At 46.4% G+C, this 18,325-nt stretch overlaps 1 long non-coding RNA gene across 1 annotated transcript in view; it reads right to left on the reverse strand.

Moving 5' to 3' along the window:
* Positions 1-15,368, reverse strand: part of LOC311521039 — a 32,835-nt gene extending 17,467 nt beyond the window's left edge. The window contains exon 1 of the long non-coding RNA XR_014711763.1: positions 15,007-15,368. This is a non-coding gene — a long non-coding RNA (uncharacterized lncRNA). The remainder of the gene's footprint in view (positions 1-15,006) is intronic.
* Positions 15,369-18,325: the final 2,957 nt, after the last annotated feature.

The raw sequence follows: 18,325 nt of genomic DNA on the forward strand, positions 1-18,325 counted from the left end.
CCACCCCAAGTCAACTTGGGGCTGAACTGATAACACCAGATCTGTTTTGGGAGGTTTTATCACCACATGGACTGACTCGTTTGCCAGTGCATTTCAGGGAGTGATTTTTCAGATGCCCTTCTGTATCTGCCTCAGCATCTGGTTACTTTAACATGACAATGAATAAAAAAACCAAATAAACCCAAACCAAAGTCCTATGGTCCAGCCTGATATGCCAGAACTCTGATCTGGTCAGGTTCTGATCAGGGAGTGATAACTAAACCCACAGAAGACTGTGTGCTTATTCAATCTTGGACTCAGAAGAAAACCACAAGGGAGAATTGTCTCAGGATGGAACACAGGTAATTCTTTTCCAGAGGTGTTCAGAAAATACCACTGACGTAACATTTAATCTCTGCAAGATCATTTCAATGGGGATACCAATGGCATTGCCCAGTGAAAGCAGAGCAGCTACTGCCTGAGGACAGCTACTGCCAGATACACAGTCACTTGATGTCTGTCCTGTAGTTTCCAGTGGGAGTGATGGAGGGGGGTGACGGCATGGCCAGTGCGGAAATGCTGCTGAAGCTTGGAGGTCTCATGGGTAGGAGTAGCTCAAGGTATATGGGGATTGTTTTTTAACTGTACATTTTACAGGGTCTCCTCAGCAGCTCCCAGCTGATGGATTGAGCAGGCAAAATACAAATGTGTTAATTGTACCTTTAGGCACAGCCTTGAGCAAGGGTGGGTGTGAAATCCACATCACTCCCCTTCCCTCCACCCCAGTAGCCCTGAGAATCACCGTGCCAAAGAGTCAGGGACACTCCATTGAGGAACAATTCCCTCCCTGCTTCCTCCTTGCTTTGGCAGGGTAATTTTGTGCAGCCAACTGCTGACCTAAACCAGCAGCAAATTACAACACCCACTGCACACACCAGCTCAGTTGTGCTGGCCTGAGAGTTGGGAGCGAGGGGAGCTGCCTAGGTCATCCATTCCTTGCCCACCCATTCCAGGGCAAGTGAGCAGGCATGCAGCGCCTGTGTACTCCAACTCACCTAAACCCAAGCAGAGTAGCCTGCTCACACGGGTTTGGGGAGTTCTTATTGCCTTGCTGAGACGTGCAGGCCAACTCACAACCTGACCCCGTAGTTCTTAGGCCTGGTCTACACACAGTTCTTTTGCTAATTGAACAGTGTGTGTTAGGGGTGTGATTTTTTTTTAAATTTACTAGTACATTTAAACTGGTACACTGGTAATTTACTAGTCATACAGTTATACCTGGTATAAGCACCTTTATTTCAGTACAACTGCGTCTACACTGGAGGGGTTGAACCGATTTAACTGTTGTTTTTCTAAACTGATAGTCAAAGTGGTACAAAAACTGGGTGTAAACCAGTGGTTCTCAACTTATTACACATTGTGGGCTGCGTGTGCGGCTCACAATGTGTTACCTGGGCTGCAGGGGTCGGGTGGCAGGGCAGCGGCAGCCCGGACCCCAACCCCGGACCCCTGCTGTGCGGGGCCAGACAGCTGCCCGCACTAGACTCCTGCCGCGTGGCTCCCCCAGACCCCAGAGCTCGCTGGAGCCAGGTGGCTGCCCCGGACCCCGCAGGGCAGGCTGGCAGCCCCAGACGCTGCAGGGCGGGCTGGTTGTCCCAACCCCAGACTCCCACCACATCAGGTGGGCTGTACCCCTGCCATGCAGCTGCCCCGGACCCCAGAGCTTGCAGGTGGCTGCCCCGGACACCAGGCCCCCGATGCCAGCAGCCCCGACCCTAGACTCCTGCTATGCAGGGCGGGCCAGCAGCCCTGACCCGGACCCTGGACTCCTGCATGCCGGGCGGCCAGGAACCTGGCAGACTCCGGTACGCGAGCCGGCCTTTAGCACACAGCTGAGCTGGGCCACAGCTGCGTGCTACCTGGGCCACATGTGGCCCATGGGCCATGGGTTGAGAACTGCTGGTGTAGACCATTCCTCAGCCTGAAATACAAAGGCAGATTGGGGCTCGATTGTAAGTTTATTTGACTCAAGCTTCAGTGTGACCCTGAAAGTCACTCTTCTTTCCCTGGCTCATGCTTGCTCCAGGGGAGAAGTGGCCTATGGCTGGTCACAGATTACTTCCCTCTCTGCACTGGCTTTGCTGCACACACGGGCACTTTGTGGGCATGGCACGAAGACTCTGCCCATTCCCTACACACCCACTTGCTGACCACCTGCCTGGGAAGAGAAGTGGCCCCGCTGAGGCTGCTTTCCCCCATGCTAAAACCTTCTGGGTGCACCGCACACACGTAGCCCTTACTCCTCTGCTTGGGGAAAAGAGCCAGTCTTGCCTTTAGGTTGTAACTGGGGCTAGGCATGAGCCAAAGCCCAAGATCTGAACACTCCCAGACCTTGTTTTCAGAAAGAGTGCAAGTGAAAACCTACGGCTAAAGCCTGAGGTTTGTGTTTTGATATCACTGTCCTTACTGAGGCAAAACTGCCATCGAAGGGTTAGGCGAAAAGGGAGCGAGGGACAAAGCATTTTCCCCTGTGTTTGTGTTTTCTGAGTAAGGTGTGAGTTAAGTAATTCAGAATTTAGTCTGTAGCGTACAAAATATAGACTGCAGAATATTTCATGCTATAAAACATGGCTTATATCAATTTCAAGTTAAGTGGATATTAGACAACGTTTAATTGATTTCAGGGTGTCCACACTGCCTTTTGCACTGGTTTAACTAAATGGGTTTAAAATCACACCTTTATTTAATCCAGTGCCAGTTTGAATATAGACAGGGCCTAGCTCTCCCACAACAATGAACCAAAAGGGAATGGGGAGAAGGGGAGCAGAGATAAGGATCCATCTCATGTATAAAGTGCTCAGGCAGTTCAATGATGGGTGTGGATATAAAGGCCTGAAATGGACTGGAAGATTCATAGATTCCAACAAGCACAGGTGCTGACTTTCCAAAGTGCCGGGAGGTGCTAGACCCCCAGCTCTGCCTTCGGCCCCGCCCCCACTCCACCCCTTCCACCAAGGCCTTGCCCCCACTCTAACCCTTCCCTTCAAGGCCTCAACCCGCCCCACCTCTTCCCACCCTACCCCGCCTCTTTCTGCCCAGTCCTGCCCCCTCCCTCAAGCGCGTCGCGTTCTTGCTCCTCCTCACTCCCCCCAGAGCCTTCTGAATGCCGCGAAACCGCTGATTGCAGCGGGCGGGAGGCATGGGAGGGAGGGGGAAGTGCTGATGTGCAGGGCCCACAGTCGGGCGGGAGGCACAGGAGGGTGGGGGGCTAATTTCCCTCTAAACTGTGCAGCCACGCAGCTGCCTGTTGAATGCCACAGTGGGGAGGATGTCCAGAACCTGCCACGGCACCCCTCCCCCGGCTCCGACCCAGCCCAGCCCCGGACCTGCCACAGCCAGGAGACAGGCGCCCCTCCCCCAGCTCCGACCCAGCCCAGCCCCGGACCTGCCACGGCCAGGAGACAGGCGCCCCTCCCCCAGCTCCGACCCAGCCCAGCCCCGGACCTGCCACGGCCAGGAGACAGGCGCCCCTCCCCCAGCTCCGACCCAGCCCAGCCCCGGACCTGCCACGGCCAGGAGACAAGCGCCCCTCCCCCGGCTCCGACGCAGCCTAGCCCCGGACCTGCCACGGCCAGGAGACAGGCGCCCCTCTTCCGGCCCCGAACCCAGCATAGAATCATAGAATCATAGAATATCAGGGTTGGAAGGGACCTCAGGAGGTCATCTAGTTCAACCCCTGCTCAAAGCCGGACTGCTCCCCGACTAAATCATCCCAGCCCCTCTTCCAGCCCTGACCCAGCACAGCCCCAAACCTGCTGCGGCCAGGGGACAGGTGTCCCTCCCCCGGCCATGACCCAGCACAGTCTGACCTCCTGTATAGCACAGGCCACAGAATTTCCCCAAAATGATTCCTAGAACAGATCTTTTAGAAAAATATCCAAACTTGGTTTAAAAATGATCTGTGACATAGAATCTACCACGATCCGTGATAAATTGTTCTAATGGTTAATTATCTGCTGTCAAAAATTAACACTTTATTTCCAGTCTGATTTTGTCTAGCTTCAACTTCCAGCCATTGGATCGTGTTAGACCTTTCTCTGTTAGATTGAAGAGCCCATTATTAAATATTTGTTCCCCATGCTGTAGCTCACGAAAGCTTATGCTCAAATAAATTGGTTAGTCTCTAAGGTGCCACAGGTCCTCCTTTTCTTTTCATGTAGATACTGTAATCAAGTCACCTCTTAATCTTCTCTTTGTTAAGCTTAGCTAGAGTCAAAGTGCTCTTTATGCATCCAAGGATCATGTTATCTCTTTTGTCCACAGCATCATGTTGAGAGCTCATGTTCAGCTGATTATCCACCATGACCCCCAAATCTTTTTCAGATTCAATGCTGCCCATCCTGTAAGTATGGCCACAGTCTTGGTTCCTAAGAGAAACGTAGTTAACCAAAATAGAGACATATGCTAGATAAAGCTCTCAAAGGGCATCTTTCAGAGAATAGTTCTTCAAATGGTAGACAGAGCATCGCTGAGTCACAGCGCAAACAAAAATATCACACCGGCGGCTGCAGCCACCATCATTGCTAACATTAAATTTGCTGCTGTGAAATGTGTGTGATTGCAAATAACAAAAATTTGCTTAAAAGCTAAAAAGCTGATGACTCATTTAGCTGTTAATATGATCACGATTTGCAGTCATACTTGTGGGAATAGTGTGCATTAGTTACAGTAACTGCTGCTTTGGTGCCTGCAGAACAGTGGCTATTTCTCTGACTCTAATTACAAATCACATTTAACTCATTATGTGCAATTGCTCGCTCTACACAATTTGCATTTGCTTTTACAATGATGGTGATTTGCAGAAGCATTTTAGTTAATGGCTGCTTCAGACAGTAGAATAGCTAGTCTTTGTCTGATTCAAGGGCAACTGTTTTATCTAAACAAAAGTTATGCATTTTAATGATGTCTCTTGATATGGTTCAATGTCGGAAAGAGGAGAATCTTCTTTTAGATCAAGGCTTTCTCTGTGTCATGGACCCAGACAGGTTATTTATTTTTTTAATTAACTGTTAATTTATTTTAAAGCAAAACCTCAACTTAAAAAACCTCACATTTCTGTCTGAAATAGTTTTTCCTATGATTTTTTACAAGAAACACCTCAAATCAGCATAATTCTCAGTAGAGAAATAAAATAGTTCCTCTAATTTTTCCAGTTTGTGTTCATTTGACAACTCTGTGTGCAGTCAACTTCACTCTTGACAGTTTATAGTCAATCAGTTTCCCCTGTTATCTGTGTGAAGCTTTCACATAGCAACAGAGGAGAGAAAACTATTATAAAAAATTGATTGGTGAGAGGACGCCAGGATATTTTAGCAGCTGAAACTCTGAACAATTTTTATTTTTAAAATAGTGACTGGAATTCAAGCTGATGGGTGTCCCTTTAAATATGCAAGACAGGAAAAGTGTAGTGTCTCCCTTTTTGCGATGCAGTGATTCTTTTACACTAGCCACAGACATGTGCCTAATTAGCTTTATAATAATTATTAAATAGGTGTGCATGGTGCTTTCCAGATAAATTAAAAGACAAGCCTCGTGGCTTTGCCATTGGACCTGGATAACATAATGAGAACTGACCATACACTAGAGTGGAAGGGAATCAGTATTTTAACAAAAGGATTGGCAGAATTTTCCCTACACATCTTGTGATAAACCCTATAGTGAAAGCCTTGTCTATATACACACTTACACTGGCCTACCTAAAGGTGTGTTTTTAAACCTATTTAATTAAACTGGTTCGAGTTTGTGTGTGGATACTCTTATTTTGGTTTAAGAGTGACTTATTTAAATTTAGCCTAATCTGTTTTTAAAAAGTGGATGAAACTAAACTAAAATAATAAAAGCATTTCTTAAATCTAAATAAGAGTGTCTGCGTAGGGCTCTGCACCACTTAAATAAATTTAAAAACAGATGTAAGGCCTTGTCTACACAAGTTGCACTAGTTTAACTTCAATCGCTTTTTTAAACCAATATAGTTAAATTGATGCAAACCCCTGTATTGTCATGGACAGGTCATAGGCAGCCAGACCTAGTAGTCAGAGCCAGAGTCGGAGCTTTAGTAGGGCCAGGTAAACAGGATGACCCAGGTAGTTATAGGCCTGGCAGCCTGAGATCAATCCTGGGCAAGATAGTGGAGTGGCTGACACTGGACTCAATTCATCAAGAACAAAAGGAGGGAAATGTAACTAATGCATATCAACATGGGTTAAGGGGTGACTTGATTACAGTCTATAAGTATCTACATGAGGAACAAATATTTAATAATGGGCTCTGCAGTCTAGCAGAGAAAGGTCTAACACAGTCTAATGGCTGGAAGCGGAAGCTATACAAATTTAAACAGGAAATAAGGTCTAAATTTTTGGCAGTGAGAGTATTTAACCATTGGAACAATTTAGCTCCATCACTGACAATTTTTAAATTAAGATTGGATGTTTTTCAAAAAGCTCTGCTCTAGGAGTTTTGCTGGGGAAGTTCTCTGGCCTATGTTAGACGGGAGGTCAGACTAGATGATCACAATGGTCCCATCTGGCCTTAGAATCTATGAATCGATGTGTGTTGTTTTGTGAGCACCTGGTTTTTCCTTTACACATTGTATATATTTTTAAATGTTGCAATTTTTTATTATTGTTATTTAATTGCCATTAGTAATAAGATAGAGAGATCAGATAGTGTCCAAGCTGGAATTAGCAGTGGACAGCAAGCTGAAAGAGGAAAGTTTTGAAGGGGAATGTGGAATGTGTTTGGTACCCAGGAAGAAGAAAGCATCTCTTGGCACTGGGTTTGGGGTGAAAGAAAGTAAAAATGAAGGAAACATTACAGTGAAAGCATGTGGAGAGTATATGGCCCAAGAAGGCAACTAGGAATTAACAAAAGCTGAGATACAATCGGCAGAGTTATGTAGCACTAGAATGTTAAAGGATGAGCTTGAACATGATGCAGAAGCAGTGAGGGAGCCAGGTGCGTCGTCAGTGTGGTGGGAAATGATGGTACCCTAGGGATAACTTTGCGCCAAAGTCTTTATTCAGTGAACTTAAAGTCAAACTGTTCATTGCGGGAGAAAAGCGTCCACTTGGAAAAGGAAATGACAGAGATGCCACGGGAAAGAATTTGATGCATACATAATGATTACCCAAACAGGGGCTCATTTTATTATCTTTGTAGAATTCCACCACTGCTAGAATTAGTGAATTAGTGGGGGAAGCAAAAGTGGATGGGAATCTGGGAGGCAGTGACCATGAGTTGGTTGAGTTCAGGATCCTGACGCAGGGAAGAAAGGTAAGCAGCAGGATACGGACCCTGGACTTCAGGAAAGCAGACTTCGACTCCCTCAGGGAACGGATGGCCAGGATCCCCTGGGGGACTAAATTGAAGGGGAAAGGAGTCCAGGAGAGCTGGCTGTATTTCAAGGAATCCCTGTTGAGGTTACAGGGACAAACCATCCCAATGAGTCGAAAGAATAGTAAATATGGCAGGCGACCAGCTTGGCTTAATGGTGAAATCCTAGCGGATCTTAAACATAAAAAAGAAGCTTACAAGAAGTGGAAGGTTGGACATATGACCAGGGAAGAGTATAAAAATATTGCTCGGGCATGTAGGAATGAAATCAGGAGGGCCAAATCGCACCTGGAGCTGCAGCTAGCAAGAGATGTCAAGAGTAACAAGAAGGGTTTCTTCAGGTATGTTGGCAACAAGAAGAAAGCCAAGGAAAGTGTGGGCCCCTTACTGAATGAGGGAGGCAACCTAGTGACAGAGGATGTGGAAAAAGCTAATGTACTCAATGCTTTTTTTGCCTCTGTTTTCACTAACAAGGTCAGCTCCCAGACTGCTGCGCTGGGCATCACAAAATGGGGAAGAGATGGCCAGCCCTCGGTGGAGATAGAGGTGGTTAGGGACTATTTAGAAAAGCTGGACGTGCACAAGTCCATGGGGCCGGACGAGTTGCATCCGAGAGTGCTGAAGGAATTGGCGGCTGTGATTGCAGAGCCATTGGCCATTATCTTTGAAAACTCGTGGCGAACCGGGGAAGTCGCGGATGACTGGAAAAAGGCTAATGTAGTGCCAATCTTTAAAAAAGGGAAGAAGGAGGATCCTGGGAACTACAGGCCAGTCAACCTCACCTCAGTCCCTGGAAAAATCATGGAGCAGGTCCTCAAAGAATCAATCCTGATGCACTTGCATGAGAGGAAAGTGATCAGGAACAGCCAGCATGGATTCACCAAGGGAAGGTCATGCCTGACTAATCTAATCGCCTTTTATGATGAGATTACTGGTTCTGTGGATGAAGGGAAAGCAGTGGATGTATTGTTTCTTGACTTTAGCAAAGCTTTTGACACAGTCTCCCACAGTATTCTTGTCAGCAAGTTAAGGAAGTATGGGCTGGATGAATGCACTATAAGGTGGGCAGAAAGCTGGCTAGATTGTCGGGCTCAACGGGTAGTGATCAATGGCTCCATGTCTAGTTGGCAGCCAGTATCAAGTGGAGTGCCCCAAGGGTCGGTCCTGGGGCCGGTTTTGTTCAATATCTTCATAAATGATCTGGAGGATGGTGTGGATTGCACTCTCAGCAAATTTGCGGATGATACTAAACTGGGAGGAGTGGTAGATACGCTGGAGGGGAGGGATAGGATACAGAAGGACCTAGACAAATTGGAGGATTGGGCCAAAAGAAATCTGATGAGGTTCAATAAGGATAAGTGCAGGGTCCTGCACTTAGGACGGAAGAATCCAATGCACCGCTACAGACTAGGGACCGAATGGCTAGGCAGCAGTTCTGCGGAAAAGGACCTAGGGGTGACAGTGGACGAGAAGCTGGATATGAGTCAGCAGTGTGCCCTTGTTGCCAAGAAGGCCAATGGCATTTTGGGATGTATAAGTAGGGGCATAGCAAGCAGATCGAGGGACGTGATCGTTCCCCTCTATTCGACATTGGTGAGGCCTCATCTGGAGTACTGTGTCCAGTTTTGGGCCCACACTACAAGAAGGATTTGGATAAATTGGAGAGAGTCCAGCGAAGGGCAACAAAAATGATTAGGGGTCTAGAACACATGACTTATGAGGAGAGGCTGAGGGAGCTGGGATTGTTTAGCCTGCAGAAGAGAAGAATGAGGGGGGATTTGATAGCTGCTTTCAACTACCTGAAAGGGGGTTCCAAAGAGGATGGCTCTAGACTGTTCTCAATGGTAACAGATGACAGAACGAGGAGTAATGGTCTCAAGTTGCAGTGGGGGAGGTTTAGATTGGATATTAGGAAAAACTTTTTCACTAAGAGGGTGGTGAAACACTGGAATGCGTTACCTAGGGAGGTGGTAGAATCTCCTTCCTTAGAGGTTTTTAAGGTCAGGCTTGACAAAGCCCTGGCTGGGATGATTTAACTGGGAATTGGTCCTGCTTCGAGCAAGGGGTTGGACTAGATGACCTTCTGGGGTCCCTTCCAACCCTGATATTCTATGATTCTATGATTCCTCAGGGCATGGACTTCGCATTTTAATGAAACCCTATCTCCATCTTGAAAATCGTTTATTTACATTTGTTTGATGGGGCAATGACAGCATCTGATATGAGTGGCTGCAATTAAGAAACCTGATTGCCTTTCCTAACCTTTGTCATGTTCCAAACAATCATTGAACCAGTGCTTTCCCCACCCAACATTTCTGTTTTGCAGTATTTCAGATGGTGATATCTTTGCAGGCTTTGCATTTGTATTGTCTGCATACACAATATTTCTGCCCTGGCAACAGCTTTTGTTTTCACTGTATTCTGGTTGGTACATTTCTGCCCTGCATTGTTTTTTCTTGCTAGGTATTGGCATGGAGCCCTCAGAGTCACCACCCACACATGCCTAGCTGAGCTGTCCTGCCACTCCTCCAGAGCCTTACGCCAGCTCAGAGCGCTGGCAGAATGCCCCCAACTGAGAAATCCAGCAAAGAAAAGTGCATCGTGATGTGTTATCTCGCTGTGTTAACAATGAGAGCAGCCTGCAAAGAAGCTGACTGTGCTGCAAAGAACACCTGGTTGTATTTCACAGCTGTATGGAAATGGACTCTAACCTTGACAGAGATCAGGACTCCAAGTCAATTTCGTTTTCCAAAAGGCCACAAGTGTGGATATTATGAGAAGAGACATCACAGTCTTTCTTTCCTCAATGCACCAGATGGGATTCCTGGATTGAAATGTTTAGCAATTGCATTAGCATGGTGACAACCCAGCAATGGCAACAATAATCAGCCACAATTCAGACAGTGACACTTAAAAAGCAGGAGTCTTTTCCTGCCGATTTCAGGTCTGGATGCATGCAAAATATGCAGGCTTACATACTGAATCCTTGCTCTGTGGTCTTCTATGAGCATTTGATCCCTGGAAATTTTATCCAAATACAGATCTAATCAAGGGGAAGGGGCATACTTTAAACCAGTATGTGCTCCCGGGGTCTCTGGTGCTATGAGTCTTGGTGATATTGTAAAGGCAACTCTGCTCCTCTTTTATCCCTGCCATCTTTCAAAGGTTCTGCTTGGCCACAGCTGCCAGTGCCAGAGATGCCAGCTGGAGTTGTGGCTGCTCAATAACTTGTCTCCGTGTACATCTGTGCGGCCATCTCCTCCTGCTCCTCACACGCTGCCCAAGCTTCTTGCCTTAGGGCCCAAGCCAACTCCCATTCAAATCAATGACAGTCTCTCCACTGACTGAAAGGGAACTGGATCATGTATTTTCTTCCTATTTGGCCCCCTTTGCCATGCCACTCTCCTCACACCCTGCTCTAGTGCACACCAATCTCCTTCCATCCCCACCTTCAGGGCACTGCTGAAAACTCATCTCTTCCAGGATGCGCTCGAGCTGTGGCAGCCCCATCCCCACTTTGGGGTGGTCTGTCTTGTTTGTTCTGTAGGGGCCAAATTATGAGGTCAGTTGCACTGGCATAAATCCAGAATAACTCTGTTAGCTTCCATGGACGCTGCTACATGCGAAGCCTGTTTCAAAATCAGGCCACTTACGAAGTTGCTTATATTTGGGGTTAGGAGCCTGTCTTAATTCTCCCAAGTCTGAAAATCTTGCCCTTCGATTGCATGTCTTCCGAGTCAGGGTCCTGGTGTTTGTTTGGCACTGACCAATTGCTGTACAGTGATGTGGACATTTATGATGCTATAGAAATGATGAATAATCATATTTCATGTAGCATTTTTCACATGCAGTTATTTCTTTGGACTTAATTCTCGTCAGCTACTTAATTCTTTCCTAAATGAAGGATTTCTGCAAAAATGAAGTATACTTTGTGCTCTCCAGCAGTCCTAACTGCATCCAATCTATCACAGAGAAAATGGTTCCTACAGCTACTTCAGTTTCTCCTTATTTAGTTCTTCTCACCACTGTAGACAATTCCATATGATCAATTATTTTGTTTACTTACTAGAACTGGTAGAAAATTGTCTCTTATTTTCCAAGAAAAAATTGGAAGGAAATAACTTTTTTTTGTTTTCCTCAACATTTTTTAATGGGATGTTTCAGATTTTTGTCAAAAAAAAAATCCCCCAAACTGAGCATTTTTCAGTTGTTGAAAACTGAAATAAAGAAAAAAACGAAGAAAAAATAAATAGGATTTTTTGGTGAACCCCTCCCCCCCCGAATTAATCACAAAGCCATTTGTTATTTAAAAAACAAGTTGAAATTTTTTCATCCAGCTCTATTATCATTCTTTAAGGCCTAACAGTGTTTACACTTATCAGAAAAGTGAGCCTGTGGCTGTACAATGTACAACTGGTAAAGTTACATGTTGTTAAACCAAAATGCAAGGTTTTTGTTTTATCAGCCTTCCTCTGTTATTCATGCACCTTGTTACAGCATTACAAGAACAGAAAGAAAGCCCTGAAGAACTCTGTGTAGCTTTCAGAGTAGCAGCCGTGTTAGTCTCTATTCGCGAAAGGAAAAGGAGGACTTGTGGCACCTTAGAGACTAACCCATTTATTTGAGCATGAGCTTTTGTGAGCTACAGCTCACTTCATCGGATACATTCAGTCAGCTTCATCGGATGTGTAGCTTGAAATCTTGTCTCTGTCACCACCAGAAGTTGGTCCAATAAAAGGTATTACCTCACCCACCTTGTCTCTCGAATGTCCTGGGACCAGCATGGCTACTACAACTCTTCAGGCAAGAACAGTTCTGTGAGAAGAATCAAGACTGCTGTTTTTCTGACACTCTTTAGAAATTTCCACTCATTAATTTCCACTCTGTAATCTCAGTCTCTCTACACACAGACATCACTAAAGCACTGACTTTTGAACCCCAGCAACATTCCTCAGTGATTTTGCTGCCATGACTGACAAACCAACTTTGATTAAGGGAAATCTGAGGATGGTGAAGAGGCCCATTGAGGAAATTAAAATCCTGAGAGTCAGCATGGAGGCTACTTAAGCAACCCTGAGCTCTTAGAGAAGACAGACATACTTCCTAAACTGGAAAGGAAGCAAGATGAGAAGTAACAAAATAAATTAGATGGTTCAATGGCAAAGTCTGAGATGTTATTCAAGCCAAAGATACATCCTCCAGAAATAAAGGCAAACACATAGTTGAGCTCCCAATTGCAAGTGTGCATGCAAATTAGACAGGCAATTGCACTCGAGCTTCTTTCAAGTAAATGACTACGCAATCGACTAAAGATCGAAGCACAAAATTGGGAATCAGAGTCTTTTGGTTCTACTCCTGGCATTACCATCGCCTCACTGTGCGATCATAGGCAAGTCTCTTAACCTCTCTCTGCCTCAAGTCCCCCATCAGTAAAATGAAGATAACACTTTACCTCATAGATGTGTTCCACGGCTAAATTAATCAGTGTTGGCAAGCGCTTTGGGATCCACAATTGGCAGGTGGCATAGAAGCGCAGAGTGCTGTATTGTTATTAAATGGGAAGCTGTTCACTTTGCAAGTATAGGAGCTTTGCAGAGATCAAGTGGGGGTGAAAGAAGAGAAAATGAACCATGGAAGAGCAGCAATGATGATGGACACTTAAAGGCACCAACTGAAAAATCAAAGGAGCACTGAATTCAACAAGGCAGCTGTAGTCCTTTCATGAAGCCCAAAGCCTCTAGATCTACGCTCATAAAGTTACATTAGATTGTATTTCTTTATATGTACATGTTCTCAGCCAAATGCCATGTTCAAACAGACTTTCAGCTGTAGGTATCCCTGCTAGTTACCATACCTCTGACTGCATCCTCATCTCCAGCACCTGGTGGGAGCTCCCCAATACAAATAACAATAATTAGCAGGGGTCCCGTGCAGTGGTACTTATTGCTACAGAGGCAAATGCGATCACCAAGCATAACCCCCATGCAAGGACTAATGTCACACTAACATATGGTCAGTTCCGAGGGGGTTGTGCCATTTGTTTTCTACTTTTTGTCTTGGAACTTTGAGATATTAAAGCAGCTGTTTATAAACAATGGCGTTGCGAATCCTAGATTTGGAGGGGAAAAGCATGAGAGTAAAGTCCCAGCTTCTAGCCCTGACCACCATCGAATAATCCAACAGTATCGTCCCACTCAGCAACCCAACAGTCAACTTCTGTCTCTTATTCCTCCTTCTTATTCAGCATGAGTGAGCATATAGGGTGGGCCACAGACCTGCAGAAGCAAACTAACGATTGCACAGTCTTTTGACAGGTTTTTGGTCACAATCGCTATGTTACTCAAAGATTTGTTACTGAATTTGATCGGATGGTGTCTCTGGTTGATCAGCCTCTTCCCCTGCTGCTTTCAGTAGTCCCTTGCCATGTGGGGCAGTAGCCCCACAACCTTGGGATTAAATCTATAAAGTAAGGAGGGTTACCCTGGTCAGTCCTTGGATGGGAGCCTTACAAAGAGATCTCAGGCTTCTCAGAAAGTACTGCTGGTAATTCAGTACGTGCCCACCCTCTCCATTAAGTCAATACGGAACCATACTTCAGACAAGTGCCAGGGATGTTGCACTTAGCAGGTTAGGTGCAGAACTCCCTGTGACAGGGTGCTGAGGCCTAACAGATGGGTCAGCAAGCCCAAGGAAGGTAGTGCTTTTCCTTCCAGAGCCCTGACAAACAGGGGCTGAAGGTAACAAGGTCATAGGTACTAGGGTTGTTCTAGTTCGCTCTACAGGTGTTGGGGCAGGGGACTTGAATAAATTACATGAAGTGAACACTAAAAGAAGAGAGTCTCAGTGGTTTCTGTGGTGAACAAGGCTGGAAGGAGACTCACACCCTGTGAAATTCCCATTTTAAATCAATGGGAGTTAGGCGCTTAACTCAGAGAGGTACTTTTGTAAATCCCGTAGGCATGTTTGCAGATCTGGCCCATTGTGTGTTTAGAGTTGTCCTCTTTTGGATAAGACATAGAACTAATCTCCTGTTCCCCACTTGTGACCCTTAAAGAGTCCATGTCCCTTTTTGCAAGCGTGGAGGTGTTAGCCAAATTCTAGTTTGGGCAATTACATCCTCCCTCCTCACATTTGCCCTGCAGTTTCAAGTAGACAGGGTGTTCTTCATTTCCTGCACTAGACTGTTGCATAGAGATGTTGTGTGCTGTTGAACGGCTGCCACATTCTGTCCTACACGTGACTGTATTTCAGTTGTGAGTGAATAGATACTCGTCTATGGAAAGGTTCTGGGGGCTGTATAAGTGTGAGAGACTATTTCCATAAATGTTTGACTAAGAGACAGCAAAAAGTAAAGAATGACAGCAATCCGAAGAATATGCAAAACTGAGCACTCCCATTTATTATCCACACCAGCTATCCTAGCACAGATTACAGATTACACAAACTCAAACAGCCTCAGCTGGTATAGCCTTTCTCAGGAGGCATTGGTTACTGCCTTCCCACTGTCTACATGCAGAGTCACAGAAGCATCCAATTACATTTAATGAGCAAAGCTATCGGAGCAGTCCCTGCTGAAAGTAACATCCACATCCACACTATTTTATCAAGCAATAAATACCCTATAAAGATACTCACATCCATTTATTGGCCATTACAATGCTGCACAGAGGGCTGAGGATGTAGGCGCCTTGCACTGGCCAGCCAAAGTTGCAACGCCTGTACTCATGTGGAGCCCCCGGACCTAAAGCCCATTGAGGGCAATGGAAAGATTCCAGACCATGAGCTGATGTCTACACCAAACCCTGGGACATGGGTCCATACTCATCTTCATGGCGATGGATCACAGCAAATAAAGAATAGAGGCAGCGTTATCCTCCTGCATGGGACTTTTCATTTCTCTGGCTGGAATGCAGCTGTATTTTAATGTGCTTGTACTGGATCCTCTTGTGAGGAGGGCTGTGCCGCAAGTACCCCAGTGTCAGAACTGTAATGATGTATTTACTTGCAATATGAGATTCAGTGACTGAAGCAGGAGATTGCAGCAGCCTAATAAGCCTCGACTGATCATGGTGTATGCTTGAGCAACTCATGAATTCCATATGTAGGCACGGACAAGGCAGACAAAGCAGGTTCACTAATCTCTGCATGTTAGAACCTGATCTCCAATTCTTCTGGCACTCTATCTTTTTAAGAAGCTAAATCATGATGACGACAGTCCGTGCTGAAACTGTGCAGCCCAGATTAAAGCCAGTTGCTCTAGTATATTTAGGCAATTAAAAGAGCCAAGTTTCAAGACAAAGAGGAGAGCTAAGGTAATTAGCCTTATCTGGTTCCACCCTCAGAAAGGCCTATGCAGATCCCATAAAAATCAGTGGCAGCCATGCATGAATTTTTGAGTGAAGAACATCTGAGAGTGAAGGCTTGTGGGTCACATATTGTACATAAACTCTTAATGACAACACAGCTTTATTTTATAATGCTCACAGTGTATTAAGCACCTCACACATGATACACAGAGCGAGGATAGGGCCCTCCCTCTAGGAGTTTACAATCACAGGGCCTGTCATGGGCTGTATGGCCCTTTGAGGTGTAAGCAGAGTCAGGATGAGCTCCACCCTGACATCTGGTGGTGAGGTGTGGCAAGTTGTGGAAAAGAACTTCAGGGGCTGATCTCATTTGCATAGGCACACCCACCCTGCCTAGAATGAGGCCATAGTTGCCCAAATGGTCACTTTGGCTGCTGTGGGATCCCCAGTGTCTCTGTTATTGGGGCAGGAAGAATAAATTGTTATTATCCTGATTATGGGAATCAAGGACAGTGGAACTGTACTTGGCCTTTTGTTATGATGGAGGGACTCGCCATCAACTAAGTAACACTCGCTAGGCAAGGGACATGGGTTCCAAAACTCTGTGAAAGGAGAGAGGCTGGGGACAGGTATTAATACTCAGTGGCATTGGCCCCCTGGTGAGGGCCTTACATGCTAATTGCACTTCCTCCTCTCTCCACTGTGGAATATCAGAGCTAATTTTGATTCCCTTAGGAGTCTAGTTACAGGCTGCTGAGCTGAATTCACTTGGGGCTGATGGTGGACCAGCACTGAGGCTCCCCTACTACAAGCTGAAATCACCAAAGAGCTGAAATCACTGAGTGTTGTGTTAAGTAGTGGGGGAAACTGAAGATACATGGTGGAGCAGTTTGCGGGATGGTGAGCGGAGCGGCTGATGGAGCAGAGCAGTTTGCGGGATGGTGAGCGGAGCGGCTGGTGGAGGAAAGCAGTTTGTTGGATGCCTAGAGCAGCTCATGGGGCAGCTGGCAGAGCGGAGAGGTGTGGCCATCAGCTTTGGACCACGTAAGGTGCCCCTTAACCCCCCCCCCGAATCTTCACCCAGGTTGGGAGGTAGAACTCTGCAGTTAAACTTTTGAACTCTGAGGCTGCCCTGACCAGGGACAGAGACTTTTGGGTCGTTGGACTTTTGGGACTTTGAGTGATTTTGGGTTGCTGGACTCAAGAACCAAAGGGAAAGGACATGCCCCAATTTGCTTGGGGTGGGTTTTTGCTCATGGGTTGTGTTATGAATCCTGTTGGTGGTGTTTCCCCAACATAATGCCACGTTGTTTCTCTCTGTTGTTAAAAGGCTTTTTGCTACACTCAGACTATGTGCTTGCGAGAGGGGAAGTATTGCCTCTTGGAGGCGCCCAGCGGGGGTGGTATATATTTGTCCCAGGTCACTGGGTGGGGGCTCGAGCCGGTTTTGCACTGTGTTATTGGAATGGAACCCCTAGATACTGAACCCGGCCCTTGTTGCTGCCAACTCTGACAGGCAGAAGGGTTACAGAAGCAAACTGGGCTCAGCCTTGCTTGTGAGTAAGCAGCTAGCCCTCAGCCTCAGTGATTAGCTGGCAACATATAGGTTAATTAGTGACCTTCACTGGGTGTAACAGGGCTTAATTCGAAACTGTCTCCAGCTGTGGTGATGAAGCAGGGAGCACTTAAATAGAGCTGGGGAACTTAGTAGAGAAAGGAAAACCCTGGAGGGAGAAGCAAGGGGAGTTCCCTCTGCAGCAGGCCCCAGGCAGGTAGACTGACTGAGACTCTCTGGGGATCCTACTGGAATCCAGAAAGTGGGTGGGCTACTAAAGGACCTCCCCCACAGCCTAAGGGGAGTATCCACAGGTCTGGGATTCCAAGTGAGTTCTGTGGGATGGGAGGCAGCAAGGGAATCCTGCTGGAGAAAAAGCAAGATGAGACAAGCTCTGCAGGGACAAAGGGAATGGGCCAAGAAGCAGAGGGCTTTGGTGGAGCCTGAGAAGAGCAGAAGGATTATTAGTTTGGGTATTTGATTTTGGACTTTGAGTTGAACCTTTAGTTACCCCCAGAGGGGGGTTGAACTGCATGTGACTTGGCTGGAGAGCTAAGCTGCAGAAGATTTGGAATCAGGGGTTGATGGCCAGCTGGAGGCACCGGATCTGAGGATACCGGCCACATTATGTGTGGGTGTTTCAAGGGTGAGTGTGCCCCATCAAAAGGCTGATCCAACTCCCTCTGGATCCTTCCATTGGCTTAATGGGAACTGGATCAGGCCCTAAGTATGAACTGGTGATGAAGTATGGACATATAACCAACCTTGGAGTGGAGGGGCAATGAAGGAAAGGTGGTTACGTAAATTGACTCAGCCCTTGAGCAAGTTACCTGATCTATTGGCATTATTCCTCACCGATAATAATATTTAACAGGGCTTGGGGAGGATCAATTAGGTACTGTTTGTACAGTGCCTTTGAAGGTGAAAGGGGCTAGGTATTGCTAAGGAGCAGTGCTCGCTGCCCTGGCCCAGAATTCTAAATTCCCGGATTACTCTAATTTCTGGGCATCAAAAACTCTCTATACTCTAACTGTACTAGGGCTGCGGAAAAGTTTGGGAACTCAAATCCCAACCCCTTCCGCAAAAAGGGATT

The sequence above is a fragment of the Lepidochelys olivacea genome (genome assembly GCF_965140295.1).
Source record: "Lepidochelys olivacea isolate rLepOli2 genome assembly, chromosome: 5".
In the NCBI taxonomy this organism is placed as follows: domain Eukaryota; kingdom Metazoa; phylum Chordata; order Testudines; family Cheloniidae; genus Lepidochelys; species Lepidochelys olivacea.